The following is a 16,369-nucleotide window of genomic DNA, read 5'->3' on the forward strand; positions in this document are numbered from 1 at the left end:
GCCATCAGAATACCAGGCTCATTGTGGCAGCACTACCCAGATATGCAGAGATGGATAGGCTGGCTTACAAAGTCCTCGGACTAGCCCTGAATCATCTGTTTTACAGGAGTTTGAGGACCTCAGCACCCAGATGTAGTCACACAACCCATGGCAGCAACAGTATTCACACTGGGATTGCTGGGATTGCTTTGGGTGGAGAAGATGGTGGTGACCTTTTCCTGCCAAAAAAATTCTAAGCTGTGAAAAAATTGTAGATCGTAGCCGTAATCCTGGCACATGTCAGAAGGAAGAGTTGATGGGAACTTCTCTGGCAAACATGGACTAAAATGGCTTCAGAAGGGCTAGGTCCCTCCATCTAGGGAAACCTTGACAAGGACATGCATCTTGTGTCTTTGCCCCTCAAGAGTGCCAGCAGAGAGGATGCTTTCACATGCAGGGAGCAGAGGCCTGAGTAAGGGATGGCTGAGAGCACACATGGTGGATGGGTGCTCTAACACAATGAAATCAGAGGTAAGAGGCACGTAAGGTGTGCTGAGGAGTCCCAATCTGTGTAGCACACTGTGGTTCAGTCATTATAACAAAGTCATTATGACTGCAGCTGGGATGTGGTGGCAGGTTCCAGTAGTATCTGGAAACCCAAAATGCCCATGGTGAATGCTGCCCAGGGAGTCTCTCTCTGATTTTTCTGCTGTGATGGTTTCAGGATGGTGAAGGTCCCAGCTGCAGTACTGGCAGGCATTTCTGTGGGGAGGGTCAGGTTGCAGCAGTGCAGCAGCTGACACACACAGAAGATGGTTGAGGTCAGCCTGTGTTCCCATCACATATGGTTGGTCCATGATGGATTGCAACCACCATCTTTACTGCACAGAGCAACTGGAGGCATTTAAGCCCCTGCTGAGCTTTTATGGGAGTGTGTTTTTTACTGTTTTCCTGAGCTGTGCTAGCCCCAGGTATGTTTGGGAATTAAAGGATACCTTGGGTACTTGAATAGTATCCACTGTCTTGTGGCTACAGAGTGGAGAATTGTCCAGCACATATGGTTGATATTACTCACAAATTACACTTAAGGCTCTAACACCTAGCTGTGGGGTGGCTAAGCATGCATCAGGTGACATGAGGTTTGTAAGCATGAATCATATTTTCACTAGAAACATGGTAGACTTGTATAGAAATGGACAACCTCCCAGGCACACAACTCCTTCACCTCCCAGGCACACAACTCCTTCCTCCAGGCTGAAATGAGAGCAACAAGCAATAAACATATCCCTCAAATCCCACCATTTCCTCTAATGAAAGGTTTTAGCTCTCTCTGAACAGCTTTCCCTTCTGATATATTTATCAGGGATACAAAACTACAAAACCCAGTCTGGCAGTGCCATGGTGTAATGGGACTGCCTTGCAAACACACCAGTAACTCCAAGCAGGAGGTGTTGGTGTGTCCCCAGACACACCACTGCTGGTGTCCTCATGAGCAGGGCTTTCTCACAGAGGCTGTCCATCGCTGAAAGAGTTAAGAACATCTTGTCAAGGATATGCAGTTATCTGGAACTTTTGTTTATACAGAGAGGCAATAAAACATTCAGCGCCTTAGACCAGTGTAAGAAGGGTCAATACAAGCTCCAGCAGTTGTATATAAATTAACCTTTTAAGTATGGCCTAATCCATAATGATTCATTGACAGGAATTATTCCAGGAGGCTGAGCTGCAGCAAATTGTAGCAGTTGTGGCTGACTACGGTATCTCACAGCTGCTGGGCTGCCTCTTAAGATGAGGTATCTAAGAGAACATTTTAAAAGGCTCTGACAATGTATTTCCACAATACTTGTTAGAACTAGGATGTCTCCAATGATCTTATGTTCCTAAAGTGGAACAAAAGTATGAGGAATCTGAATATATATATGAAGGATGTTTTGAAAGATTTTTGCTTTTGCTCTAGTGCTGACAGAATATGAAAAGGATGCTTCACTCCTACACGCTGGAGTGGTCACCCAAGAGAGCTCATTTCTTCTCCTCAGTAGGATTTAGCCAGGATAGTGCACTGTGCTTATGAGCTGAGAAGCCTGCAGCGTCTTTGCAATTGTCAGAATTAAAAGTGAAGGAAGACAAAACAACCTCTCCCCTCCCACCCTCTGTCAAACATGCCTAATGAATAGCTCTACATGCACTGTATCAGAAACCCCAAACGTTGACGGCGATGCGAGGCACTAATTTGTGAGTTATCATATCTGACAAATTGTCATCGTGGTCCCACTCCTTCGGAGGGTGTTGTGCGTGTGACCCGGGGAAGGGCTCTCAGGCTTGAGCTAATGGGTGTGCGACTTGGAACAGGAGATGATGTGCCAAGATGGGAACCACAGAGTGGGCTGCCAAAAAAGAACAGTATAATTATCTGTGCATAATTCACGGCCGGAGAATAAGCTTTCCTCCAAAGTTGTCTGCAGCAGAGCTGTACCAGATTCATGGCTTTTTCAGTGAGTATTCACAAAGTAGTGACAATCTGTGCAGAAATGTTCACTTCTCCAAACTTTTTTTTTTTTTTAATTGAACTAAAATAGACATTTCCATAGCACTCTTTGCTCTCAGGACTGGTCTGTTAAGATAAGTGATGACTCACAGATGTATATTCTTACTTTCTTGGATAGTTATCTCTCCCCTCACCCCACCTAATCCCTTCACCAATGGGCTTTGAAGGAAAAAACCTCTTCAAGCAAAGGCACTATAAATACGAACTATTACAAGAGTATTAGCTCATTGAATCTTCAGAGTTGCTGCTGTACTGTGAGAACAGTGGCCCTAGTTGTCAGATTCTCAGGACAAATAGTTGGACAACATGAGCCAAAGGAAAATTTTCTTTAATTTTTAGCACTTTTAGGCAAGATGGCTTGCCAGTTCAGGTTCTGTTCAGCAGATGGCAAGATTTGAATGCATTGGTAAGAGTGTACATATATAGCCCACTGCTCTTTCAGTTATTATTGGACTGGATGAGGGTTATTTGGTTTCTTTTACCCTAATCAGAGCAACCACCTCTTCATCCATATCACAGAAGATGGATATTTTTTCTCAGCAATAAGTAAAAACTCCTTTTACAAAGTGCGTTCATTTTCTAGAAGGAGATTCAGCTCCCCAAGGAGAAAGCTTGGGAAATTCCTTAGCTAGTAAATCTGTCTGGAGGAGATCAGGGTGAAGGACTGAAAGTCCTATAAAGTGAATTTTGAATGGGAGGGAGAAGGTTCTTAGAGAAAGGCAAAGGAGATGGAAAATGTTCCTGTAATTGCTGGCAAGGAAGATGCAGATTTTGCTTGGGCACATTTCTCTTTGAAAGCTGATCCTGTTTTGTAAGGGCAGGCAAGGAAGAGTTGCCAGATTCGTAGGACAACGAAGTTTGGAAAGCACTGGCAAAATATGTGGAATTGGATTAAATTTGACAAAATGTCATATTGCTTTAAGGCTCCTCAGGGTGTCCTGAAACAGTTTTGCTCCACGTAGCACAGATTTCCTGTAAAAGCTTTGGCACCACCACCTCCATCCTGAGCTGCTCAAAAATGTTGCTGTGGCCATGCTGAAGCTGCAGGGATTCCATCTCACAGGAATTTCCCCAAAGAATAGGTGCTGATCTGCCCCGGGTCTACATGTAGGAAACACCTACATGGGGTTTGCAGGGAGTTTGTGGGCACATGCATAGGAGGGGGGCTTGGGCAAAGCTGACTGGGTCCAGCCAAGGGGGGACAGTCCTAAGTGGACACAAAAGTTTGAATCTGGAAGTAACATAAAGCACAAATGTGCTTTCCAGGCCCCAGCTACCTGTCTCTGGGCTGGTTGTGTGGGATGATGCTCATGCACTTTTGTAGCAGCCTACCCTGTGTCACTGCCTTGCCTTCATTTGCTTTGATAATTTATAATCACCAAATGAAAAGTCAGGACAGGAGAAAGATGTCTTGGTTCTGACAGACTGCTTCAGTCACAGGGATAGTTTGTGATTTTGAGCACATGCTTAATTACTTTGCTGGATCAGGGTCCAACTTTCTTGGTAGATACTGCAAGACTTTCTGGGAACACTCTTGGAAGAAAGAAACAAAAACATTTCCTCTATAAATGGTTGTGGAAAATGAATAAAAATGTGTGAGTATGCAATGAAAATGAATTCCCACTTCTTTATAGAGAAACCCAAGGCAGCAATGAGGATCTAAGCTTACATGAGCAGTGAGGAATGAGCTCTGCAGCCTATTAAGCTGAGTGAGAAAACCTTGGGGTACAGACATGTAGTTTGCACACATGCAGGTATGTTTGTCAGACCAGCTGACCAGAGGGCAGCAGACTGATCCCACCTGGGGGATGTCTTTTCAAAACACCTCAGGAATTGGAAGATGCCACACCAGAGTGTCTTCTTCTGATAACCAGGTGACTTCAATTTCCAAAGACCTCAACCTGAGAGCTTTCATCGGCATTGCAATCACTGAATTGAAATTAAGAAAAAGAAATCTAAAAAAGAATAAAAAAAAAAAAGGTACTGGAAAATCAGGTGTATACGTGTAACCAGTCCCAGCATTGATCTAGCATAAAGGATGGCACTTAAGAGGCAGATAATCCAGCTTCTCATTGATCTTGGCAGTACTAGTAGGGGGCAATATTTACATTTGGTTGAATTGCTCTTGGACAAATTTTCTCCACAGTACTAAACACAAAGAAGCCTTCCATTAACACCAGGAGAACAGGGCTTTTCATTCATCTGTTTTTTCACCTATTTTAAAAAAACCCAAAAACATATTCTGGGTCTCTATTCTGTTGCTGGTCTTATACTGGGATAGCTGCACTGAGTAAAGGAAAGCAGCAACTACATCAAAGAAGAAATTTGGATCCTGAACATTTACTGCAAACACTAAAGTTTTCTCCTTTTCTAAGTACAAAAGAACAAGGAATTATTATCCTTCTCCCAGCAAAACAAAGCAAAATCAATATTCTTCCCTGGGTTGTTTCTCTGAGCTTCCTTCTTTCTTAAGCACACTTACTTCATGTTTTTTCCATTTTGGAGGCAGTCTGCTCTTATGACAAAAAAAGGAGAGAAACAAGCATTTTAAGCTCTTTTTTTGGGGGTTTTTAAAAAAATTTCTTTATTTTTGTTTTTCTTGGTTTGTGGAGTAATTCTTAGCATGCATTTTAGGCTAGGTTGAATTGTGCCATATCTGTTTTGTTCCATGTGGGATAGAGCTCAAGGCCTGCATATGTGTGTGTGGGACTGCACAAGTCCTGCCCCTTGCACACAGACAGTCCCACCACGTCTGTCCAGCTGTATCCTGCTGGCTTCTAAAGGTCTGGACACCTTACTGTGCTCAAGAAGAGAGAAAAAGAGCAAATGGGTTGCTGTTATTGCATGTCCCATCCCACCTGGCAGCAACTCAGGGTGCTGTGATGGATACTGGCTGGACAATTCTAGCTTACCCCTGGGAACAGGACAGGCAGACAAGAATTGCAGGACAGAAGCATTTATCAGCACCAGGAAGCCAGTGTCTGTGGCATATCTGCATAAACAAAGAAATTGTCTTAATAGAGAGCCACACCTAGAAGTACTACAGTCCTCTCCTGGGATCACACAGCATGTGGCACATGAACCCAGGTAGCAGACCCAGAGCAAGCAAGAAAAAGCAGGTTTATAGAACACAGATAGAAAGAGAGCAAACAAGAGATGTGAAGCTAGACAAAAAACCCCAAACCTGTATGGTAGCAGGGAAGCCAGAACCAAGTCTGTATGCAGAGCTGACCACGAGAGATAAAGAAGAGAAAACGAAGGTAAAGATTTTTACTGTCCCACTGGGAATTAAAGGACAAGAAGCAAGTGAGATGCTGTTGCCAGGAATAATGCCTGAAACACTGGAATAGCTGATAAAGGTGTTTGATTAGAATCATGACCCTGCAGACAGAATGAGACTCTGGAGAAATATTGTATCTTTTACCCCACCTCAAGAAGCAGGAGCTGAGATAGACACCTGCCTTACAGAGCAGCAAAATCTATAACTCTGGAGATGTTAAACACTCCCTAAAATGGAACCAAGATCATCTGTAGGACATGAGTCCCTCTCACAGAAATGTATAAAAAGAGGAGATCTAGCCCTAGAGAAACACCTCCAGATACCAAGGGAACAGCTAGCTATCCCAGGGAAAGGTCAAACCAATACAGCAAAGGAAGGCAGCAGGCAGGAGGGAACAGTCTACCAATAACACAGACAGCGGGGGCCAGTGTGGGAATTCTGCAGTGAAACAACAAGAGAGGCTGGAAGGAAAATGCCTGGCAAGGGCAAAGATGCAAGAGAGGTAAAGAAACAAAACATTTGCTTCAATCTTGCAGCTCCCTAAGGAATTAAAAAGCTGAATGCCTTTTAGATATCCACAGCATGGCTTCAGCAGCAGGAGGATTTTGGGGGTCCACACACCTGACAGGGCATGGCCACCAGACTTCAGGCCTCACATCTGTCCTTACACCACCAGGCAGGCCAGAGCCAGCTGGGTCACAGAGCTGTGATGTCGTTGAAAGGAGAGATAAGCAGCAATTCGTTGGAACCCAGAGATATGTGACCACAGCATGGTGATGTACAATAAAACCACCTTGAGGTCAATGGGCAACACAGGCTGTTGATAATAAATCTGTGAAACAAGAGATGTTATTGCTCAGAGTTTATAACAGTTGACATTCAAGATCACCACCCAGGGCAGAGCACGGGGCAGTGCACAGCTTTCCTCCTGTCACAGCACAAACCCTCTGTACCCTCTGCTTGTTCAAGGAGACAGACAGTCTCTGTGGGCCACGTCCAGGACTCAAACAGGACTAAAGGGCATCGCTCTGCTCCCTGTGCCATGTCAGAAGAGATAACATCGCCCAGAGAATCTGGCCCAGACACAGTCTGCGCCGTGCTCAGAGACCTCCTGACTGCATGCTCCTGCACATTGTGTGTAAAGGGTGGATAAAATATTTTACTCTGATCTGGTGGCTGTGGGCATTCATTTTTGGACCCAAGGTACCAGACAGACATGGATCAGGTCCAAAGCTTCTAAGTTCCTGTTTCAGAAAGTGCATTATATACTTTACAATAGATCTTACACTGCTAATTTATATAATCATCAAAAATTATTTCTTCAGCCTGTATTTTTAAGAGCTAGCTAAATTTGTGGTTTGCCTACTGTGCCAAGAATCTGGCATGTGGCCACATGCTTTCACACATCTCCTTGCAGACTATGGGCTTGAAATCTAAAACCACTGGTGCCATCCTACAGCTGAAGTACTTCCATCCACACGAGCTCAAATGCAATCACAGTGGGACTGACTGCCTCTTTGTTTGGCATCAGGATGTATAAATATCCAACACTTCCTATGCAGGTATCTATATATTTCAAAGTAACTGACATGCTAGAATTATCAATAAAAGAAAGATAACTTACACAATAATCATCACTTACTGACAGATGAAATTTCAGAAGAATCAGCTGTGCCCTTCTTTTAATGAAAATGAGTAACAAAACCTTACCTATGTGAAGCTTGCCTCTCACTATCAAAATAACTCAGCTGACCTGTGCTAAAGACTGTGTGAGAATTTTTGGGAATGACAAGAGAGGAATAGGCAGAGATATTAACTAGACATTGTATCCAGTAGATAGAAGACAGCACCGATGACCTAGCTTTAAAATATAATCTCATTGAACATCTGCATTTTTATTCCAATACATAGAAGGTAAAGCATAAAACATATATTTAAACATGTATTTCTTTTGTAAATATAATTTTTGAAGTACAACTTGAGATAAGACATCTGTGCAACAACTGTAGATAAAAATACAGTTGCCTTAATTTTCTTTGAAATGTTCTGCTTCACAATATTGTGCAATGGGAACTGCAGATTTTTTGTGCTGGTAAGGTACAAGCAATATCCAAGAAGACAATCCTGTGCAGAAAGTGCTTAGCACAAATAATTTTCTTGTGTACTAGGGACATTACTGCATTCTGTTCTAAGTAATATTAATAAGCTAGAATCTAAGTGGGGGAAAAAAGATAAGTTTGTTAAAATGAATACTGACATTGATAGTGGCTGTTACTAAGTGAATCTGCCTCTCATGAGTCCCAGCCTCATGGTCTGGCCAGCAGGATTTTGAAAGGTATATGTGTCTCTTAAAAATGTAATTAATACCTCAGAGGAGCCTTCAAAGCACACAAGTTCCTGGTAGATATCTGCTTCAATGAAAAGAGAATAATACTGGGCATCTCTGGTTTGAAACAGAGCGGAGATGATAACCAAAGGAGAGGGAGGACAAGGGTAAATGCAGCGAAACCAACAGGATGGGAGACAGCAGTGCTAAGGAGATGAGGGCTCTGCAGAGATGTGGCAATTCCTTTAGCCTGTGGCAGGAATATCTCTCACTGATTAGAGCTAATTAGGGAGGACGAGGTTGAGCCTTTTTATCCTTCTCAGTAAACCTGCCTTTGATGCAGACTGGTTATAGCACAGCTCTGGTTCTGCAGTGGATTTTGCGTGCCTTTCCTTCACTGGTCCATTTAAATAAATACAACAAGATCTCTAGGTTTCTTATGCACAATAAATCTATTTTGGTTCCTGATGACTGATTTCTTTGGCTCTGCAAGTGAGGTGAGAACACCAGCTTTGTTTCTTTTTAGCACTGTAAAAGGAAGTCTTGTGTAATTTTGTGAGAGCTGGGAAAGGCTTTGGGAAGAGGTAAGGAGGTGATTTGGATTCTGAATTCTTCACGTTTTATTGAGGCACCACAACTGATTTGTACATGACAAAGTTCAGGAATTTTGTGACCAGAAATTGGGAATGACCAGTATTGGGAAAAGGATTCAGTTCTTTGTCCTAGCATGGATCAGAAGATGAAAGTGGACAAATTCAGGCTGGCAATAAGATGTATTAGTTTTTAACAAGGGCAGCATTGAAACAATGCACTTCTGGTGGTTTTGGACTTGTCCTTAAGTCAAGATGGGGCAGCTTACATTTCAGATGGGAGCTGTGGGTTTGGCTGCTGGAAAGCCTGGGTGAGGTTCTGGTGCCTGCATTATGCCAGTGGCCTCTAGCCTTCAAACCAACTAATCCAGGCACTGCAGAGCAATGGGCAGAGTTGAAAGTTTGAATTGCACATGTCCCAGAGACAGGCAATTTGAATACTAAGTGTCCCAAATGGCCACAAAATGAGCCTCTTGGGGAATCCAAACATTTCAACATATTCATCATAAAAATTAAGACTTCAAGCACACAGGAATATGCCTATGATGTGTGACTACCTTCAAGAAGTAGCCAGCAGCACACAAGTGCATGTACTCTGTATCAGGGAGCATCAGATATTTTGCACAGCACCAGGCAGTGCAAGTGGCCAGGGAAGCCAAAACAAGGTCAATGCCAGGCTGGGCCAGGCCAGCCTTGGGCCACTCACCTGGTTTCCTGCACTGAACCTCATCCACTGACCTCTCAAAGGTGAGAAAAGTATGGCTGAGGCTTTACCTCTCACACAACCCATAAGGCTTTCGCTGTGCTTGGAATTGCTGTGCCCCAGAAGACAAGATTTTGGTCAGCCAGAGACCCCCAACTCTGCAGATTTATGCCTTGGTGGGTGCTGGCCAGCTGGGAATGATTTCAGGGTTCATGCTCTCAAAAGCAGATGAAGCCCAAGCTGATAGAGAAGAGTGAGACAGTAACCACACGCACACTGGATTCATAAGACTCTGCATGTGACTGAAGAAGCATTTGCTAGTTTATTTCCTTTTATTGTGCTTAGCAAAGTGTCCTTTTTTTCCCCTCTGGAATGCTAAGCCTTTTGGTTGGCACAGTTTGGAGTTTTGGCACACTTCAATTTTCTTTTTTTTCTTTTCTTTTCCCCACTGCAGTTAGGAAAAGCTTTTTTTTTTTTTACTGAGAACTTTTTTCACAAAAAAAATTCTAAATCTTAATAAAATCTGAAGGTGGCAGCAATGAAACAGTAGCAAGGCTGTGACTACGACTTCTAGGGCAAGTTCACATCACATAATGAAGATATCTCAAATACTCTGCTATGCTGAGTTTGTAAGGTCTCAGGTCTCAGCAGTTTGGGTCAGGAAGGGTGTGTAGCTGAGCTGGCAAACCCTGCATTCCTAGCAGGACTGTCCAGCCTTGAGATGGGAAGAACAGTGCTTGCCTGCCGTGGCTGCCAACAGGCAGAAGGTGCCTATGCAGAACCCACAGACGTGCCCAGCCCTCCTCAGTGGGTTTGAAAGCCCTTCTGCAAACACCAGAAGGCTGTGTGTACAGGCATGAGAGTATCTGCAGATTTTGTCTGTAGAAAGCTGATGTACACAGAGGCTCCTAGGTCCAATGGTTTTGCTGTATTCATATTTTATATCCTTATAATTTCATCAGAATGTGTCATGCTGAAACTGTAAATTGATTTGCATGGGTTGGTCACCTCAGAACAATCTCCAGCCTGCAGCAACAGACAGGCTGTACTTTGGCTCAGAGATAAGGCTTGGTCTGTCAGTGGTAAAAGTATTGTCACGGGTGCTGCTGGCCTGTACCCATGGTCCAGAGCACCCCATCTCCCCTTCTGCCAGTGCCATGGCTCCTCCTCTGACTTTCCCTGTAGTCAAAGGGAAGAGTGGAAAAGTTCAACAACACCCACCAACATTAGGAACTGCCCGAGCTACGTGGCTCTGATAGAGAATGATAAAGCAACACCCATGGCCATGAATGACCAGCTCAGTGTTAGCCACAGTGAAATCAATCCTGAAAAGTCAGTCTGTCAGCTTTCATCATGAAAAAGTCACAGAGGAGTTTAATATGCCAGTCAGCTGTTTGCAAAGGACTGGGGATAGCAGGTCTGAGTGCCCCATGGAGCTTTTTGAGATTGTGGACTGCCTGAAGTGCTGCAGGTGTGGCAGCCACCTTGGTGGGGGCTTTGGGTGCACAGAACCTCTGCGAGCTGCCTGACACCTGCGTCCTCAAGGGCAGTGGGTCCAGGAGGTGCCCGAGTGCCCTGGCTGGGTGCTGTGCCTGACTCCCCCCGGGCAGCTGTGTGATGTTGGGTGGGGCAGGAGCCTGAGGGGGTGAGCAGATCCTCCTGGAGGGCACAGTGGGGCATGATGAGGCAAGGACTGGCAGCGTGCTCCTGCTGCTGCTCCTGCTCCTGTGCGGTGCTTCATGGAGGGGATGCAGAGGCGTAGCAGGCAAGCAGCAGGAGAGTAGGATGCCACATGGCGAGGAGGAGGAAAAGAAAGAGGTGGAGGAGTAGGCAGAAGGGAGATTCAGTTTAACATGGCATGCCAGGCCTCCACTGCTGCTTCCCTCCCTCAGGCCTGCTCATCATGAATTTAATTTGCGCATGGGTGAGGGGGATTTTGTTGGCATAGTTTTATTCTTATTCGATGTGCTCCTTTGCATGGCAAGTGCTGGTAGTGTGCTCATCACTGTGCATACAGGCAAACATGGCCTTGGGTGTACTTTAGTCTGAGGGCCTGGTTCTGCAAACACATGAATAATCTAAAAAGCAAGAGGACTTACTAATATGCTTAGAATGACACCTGCTTTTATCTTCATCTCTTTTCTTTCCCCTATCTGTATACTTCTGTTTCTGGATAGCTAGTTTGAACTCAGTGCCTCAACTAAAATTTTAATACAAAAAAAGATTGATTTTTTTTCATATCATCTCAATTAAGAGGCTGGTCTCATCTACATATATTCAGTAAAATAAATAGAATCTGCTTGTGCCCTGTCCCCACTGAGATTCAGTATATGACACCTTGTCTTTCAGGAAGGGCTAGGGAGGGGTCATGCTTCAAAAGGCAGTTGATATGCAAGGGTATTGCCATTTGGAAAGATTTGTCTTAACCCAACTCAGAAGAATTTAGATATGTACTTCAGTTCGTGATTATTTGCTTTGCTTGTAAGCATTAACATGTTCTCTTAAAAATATTCCTTGGGAAAGTATCTATTGAATTCTTGAGCAATTTAGTGGAAGGCAGTGCAATTATTTGTACTTCTGAAGGGGGATCAGAAAATTCACAAAAGACAGAATGAACATATGTATATATATATATACATACACAGACACACACACACATATATATATATATACACATATATATGTTTGAAAAATAGAATTCAAAAAATTCCTGGGCTTTGGTGTGGAGGCTCTGAGCAGCAGCAGAGCTCCCTCTTCTCAGTAGCTGCAACATCATTACACAAAGATACAGAGACACGGGAGCCACTATTCAAATGCAGCCCCTCAACTTTGTGACCACAAGTGGGTTCTATTTTGGTCCTTGCTTTTGAGGCTGCTTTTGATGAAGGGATCAGAGTTTTTTAGCTCCCTGCCACTACATGTTGCTGTTGACCTCTACCTGCTTCTAGCTTTCAGAACTTTGTTTCCATTTCCATTTCTTTAGTGTGAAGGTTGAGGATGGGATCTGTATTTTTAAAACCCTGGTGCCAACTGCTGTGTGCTGTTGTACTGTGCCTGACTTTTGCTTCCTTTACATTTCCTCTTGTGTTGTAGATCTAAGTTGTCCAAAGTATCTGCTGGAGTATGGCCTCTGGACCCACATCTCCTGATGACCTGGGACATAAAGTGCTGTATAAAAAATCCTGACTCAATCAAATTGGCAATAGAGTCTCAAGAATTATTTAGGTGCCTAATGACCATTGGTTTCAGCATCAGGCAAGCCCCAAATTGAGAATTTATGCATTATTTTTCTGTGGCTTGATGTGTCCCTTCAAAATCAGAGTATTTTCTAGACTTTTCTAACCTTCTCCCTTCCTCCCCTCTGAGCAGACAGTAGTTTTGGTTACCCAGAATTGCTCTTGTATCTCCAGACAACATCTCCACTGGGCTGTCATAAATCTTCATCCTCTTGTGTTCCATTTTATCTTCAGGCAGGGTTACAGCACAGACCATGGAGCACTCACCAGAAAATTCAAGGGGGTGCAGGTGCCAACCTTGAGTACCATCTCTGTATGACACTGGGGGAATTTGCTCCAGCTGACCCTTGTCTTGTACAGCTCATGAGTAATCATATGGCATTTTCATATTGCTGTGGTTTAAAAAGAGAGGTAGAGGTGCTGTTGGAAGGTGGGTTTTAGCTGTCAAGAGAACCATTTTTCAGCCTGGTAATCTTGCATTTTTGCTTCAGTCCTGCAGCTTGACTGGGTGACCTTTCAAGGTTATAGGAACACCTTTTATGCCTCCTTTTTCTTATTACTAGGACAAGCATTTCAATCATTACACACCTTTGTAAACTACCTGGAGATGCATGGGAGACGTAAATGCAAAATTAAGATTATTGGTATTGCATTATTATTTCCCCCAAACAATTCACTGTTTTCTACAAATCAGAGCATATGATTTCTTGTTTATTGTGTAATAATAGCCCTGTGCTGTGATGGTAAGTAGGACACAGATACAACTTTTCAGCAATGTACAGTACTCTTTCTAATCTTTAATTAAATGCTATTCCCCTGTATTGGAACACATTCTGTGATTACACATGTTTACAGTCTCTAAGTAACTTACCATCAAATACACTAATGAAAATCAGTGCCCCAAAGCAACTTGTGCCTTTTGTCCTGTACCATACCACACCTCTCTCATATTTTTTTTTAATTGGTACTTCCAGTTTCTATTTTAAAAATTAAGGGGTTGAATTAAGCACTTTTTTATGAATTTCCTCCAACCATCTCTGCTTTTGATCTAGGGACATGTATCTATCTAGCTCTCTGCCCTTCCCCAGCACAGTAACCCCTGGGGATACCATAGAGCATAGAGATGATACAATTTAATAAAGTCACAATAAAACATCCAAGGCCTTTCATACTTTTTCACTTTCTTTAACTCAATTTATTTTTCATTTCATGGACAGAGATTTAGTCCTGGTATTAGTTTATGATTTTGCTGAAAGAATTACCGAACACATACAAAAAGGAAATATTATTTTTATTATTTATTTTGTGCCATGTATACCATAGGAAAAAAAAAAGAGTTGAAATCACTTCAGTACCGCTGTGTTTTTCATTACAAAGTTATTACATATAGAAATTACTCCAAATTATCTGAAATGAATGGAAATTATGAGGTTTAAATTCCCCAGGTTACTGCAAGCACAGCACTGGAAATTTATTTTGTCATCTTGCTGAACATAATTGCTACAACAAAATTTCTTCCATTTTACAACCACAGCATAACTTATTTATACCAGTGTTGTTGTAATTTTACATCAATAAGTTGCATGGGAAGGAGTATACAGGTGGTAATTGAAAACAGTAATTTGTAGTGGGGTCCAGGTGGAACAGTTGGCTCAGAGAAGATTTCATTTGCTGCTCTGTACATGCTCTGCTTCTCGGTGGCCTTTGGCCAGGGTGCTGTCAAACCTCTGGTCCACCCAGCACTGGGGTGGCCTGATCATCCAAAATTCCCTTTCAAAGCAGCAGTGGAGGTGAGGGGAAGGACTGACCTGTCCTTGTGGCACTGACCTGCAGCTCACACTCAGAAGCCAGAAGCGAGATGTGTGGGGAGAGGGTGAAATCACAGCTGGGAGAGTGGGAAGCATGATCCTGGAGCCAGCAGCAGCATCCTTGAAGGAACTGAGCTGGAAGGGAGCACGATCCAGGGCTGGAGCATGCGTGTGTGTGCACATGTGTGTGTTCTCAGTGTGCTCTGGCCAACGCCAGCTGTGCCCCTGGCTCTCCTGCTCTACTGTCCTCAGCAAGTGTGGCAAGACATTGCCATTTGTTTGTCAAAGGGAATACTGTTACTTGATCATTTTCAATTAAGATGTGAGTAGTTGCCTGAGACACGAGCAATGACGCTAACATTCATATTTTGCTCCACTCTTTATGAACAGGAATGTGTAATTTGGGTGCAATATACAAGCACTCCCTGGCCAGGCATCCACATTTCTGCGATCCATAATTGTCAACAGGAATAATGAAACTGCAGAGGCTGATACTGAACCTAGAAACTGATGAATTTCCCTGTTTGAGTTCCGTTGCACAAGTTAAAATAGTAAAAATAATAATAACAATGATGTGATTTGTTACTATGGATATACCCTATTTAAATAAAATAAGGTAGGATGAAGGTAGAGGGAAAAAGAACAAGAATGAATGGGTTGCTGCTCTCTTCTGATGTTCAAACACAGATTTTCATGATTCACAAGAGACAGGCTGGAATGTTTCTGTCATTAGTTCAAGCTGAAGATTTCATTGCAACATTCAGAGCTTAGAGGCCTTTGTTATTTTAAACAATGTAAAGGTTTCAAATCCTCTTAAAATGATCTGAGAAGGGAAAGAGAAGAAATTGGTTCAAACTTGCACTTGAAGACAGAGGAGAGCCGTACCAAATTTCAGCTTGTGAGAGTTCTGAGGAATACCTGTGGAAGGAAAAGGGGTTCTTTGTCCCCATCACATGCCAGCCAACTTATACATGAATCTCTCATGCAAGACTATGTTATGCATTTCTATAATGGACTAAGTTTTAAAAGTACTTCTTCAGACAAAAATAGCCCTCAAGCTCTGTTGTTTTCAGGGGGTTTTCAGGGATTTTTTTTTTGGATGAATTTAGTGCTGCTTCACAAAACTCAGCTTACTGCACCAAGCAATGATGGCATTTGTTTTCCAAAGGCAAAAACAATCCTTGGATTGAAGTAGCTAGAAAAGATGTGCCAGTTTTTTTAAAAAAAGCCTCCCCAGCAACAGCGGGTTTTGCCCATCTTCCTTCAAATATTTTTTTGTCCTAAAGCGGGTGCTGTGTGGATGCACAAATGGCATTCATGGTGGGATGGAGTACTTATAGCAGATGGAAAGCTTGACTCCTTTTTGTGTTGGATGCTTGTAAAGCATGTTCCCCTCTATCTCTGCCTGTCAGCATGTGCACACAGGTGAAGGGAGTCCTCGGCAGGATGAGAGAAGGTGCTGGACAGAATTGTTATCTTTTAGAAGGAACCTCAAGTCACAAATGTGGGGGCAGGTTTGGCTGTCTCTGCAGTCCCTAAGGTCCTGCAAGTGATTTCAGTGGGGACACAACTGAATATCTACTGTCAGAAAGTCTGATGCTTAAAAGAAGGAAAACATGGACTGATCTTGCATTTTATGTGATTTTTAAAAAGCCTCAAAATTAAAACAGTTTTTATTCTGTTCTGGCTTGCTGGTTCCATAAAGGTTTTTGTTTGATGTTTGGTTTGGTTTTGTGGTTTTTTTTTTGCTTTTCAGTTTTTTTTTTTTCTTTCCTTTTGAGAAGTGGCATTGTTTTGGTCTTGTTTATTTTTATTGAAAATAGGTGTAGGGGAAAACTCAGCCCCAGCATTTGGACTGTTATCTAGTACATTTAACACTTGGTTGGAAAGAGTTAGAAAAAT

The sequence above is a fragment of the Agelaius tricolor genome, unplaced genomic scaffold (assembly GCF_023055355.1).
Source record: "Agelaius tricolor isolate 1412-34295 unplaced genomic scaffold, bAgeTri1.0.p SCAF_5, whole genome shotgun sequence".
NCBI classification, from domain to species: domain Eukaryota; kingdom Metazoa; phylum Chordata; class Aves; order Passeriformes; family Icteridae; genus Agelaius; species Agelaius tricolor.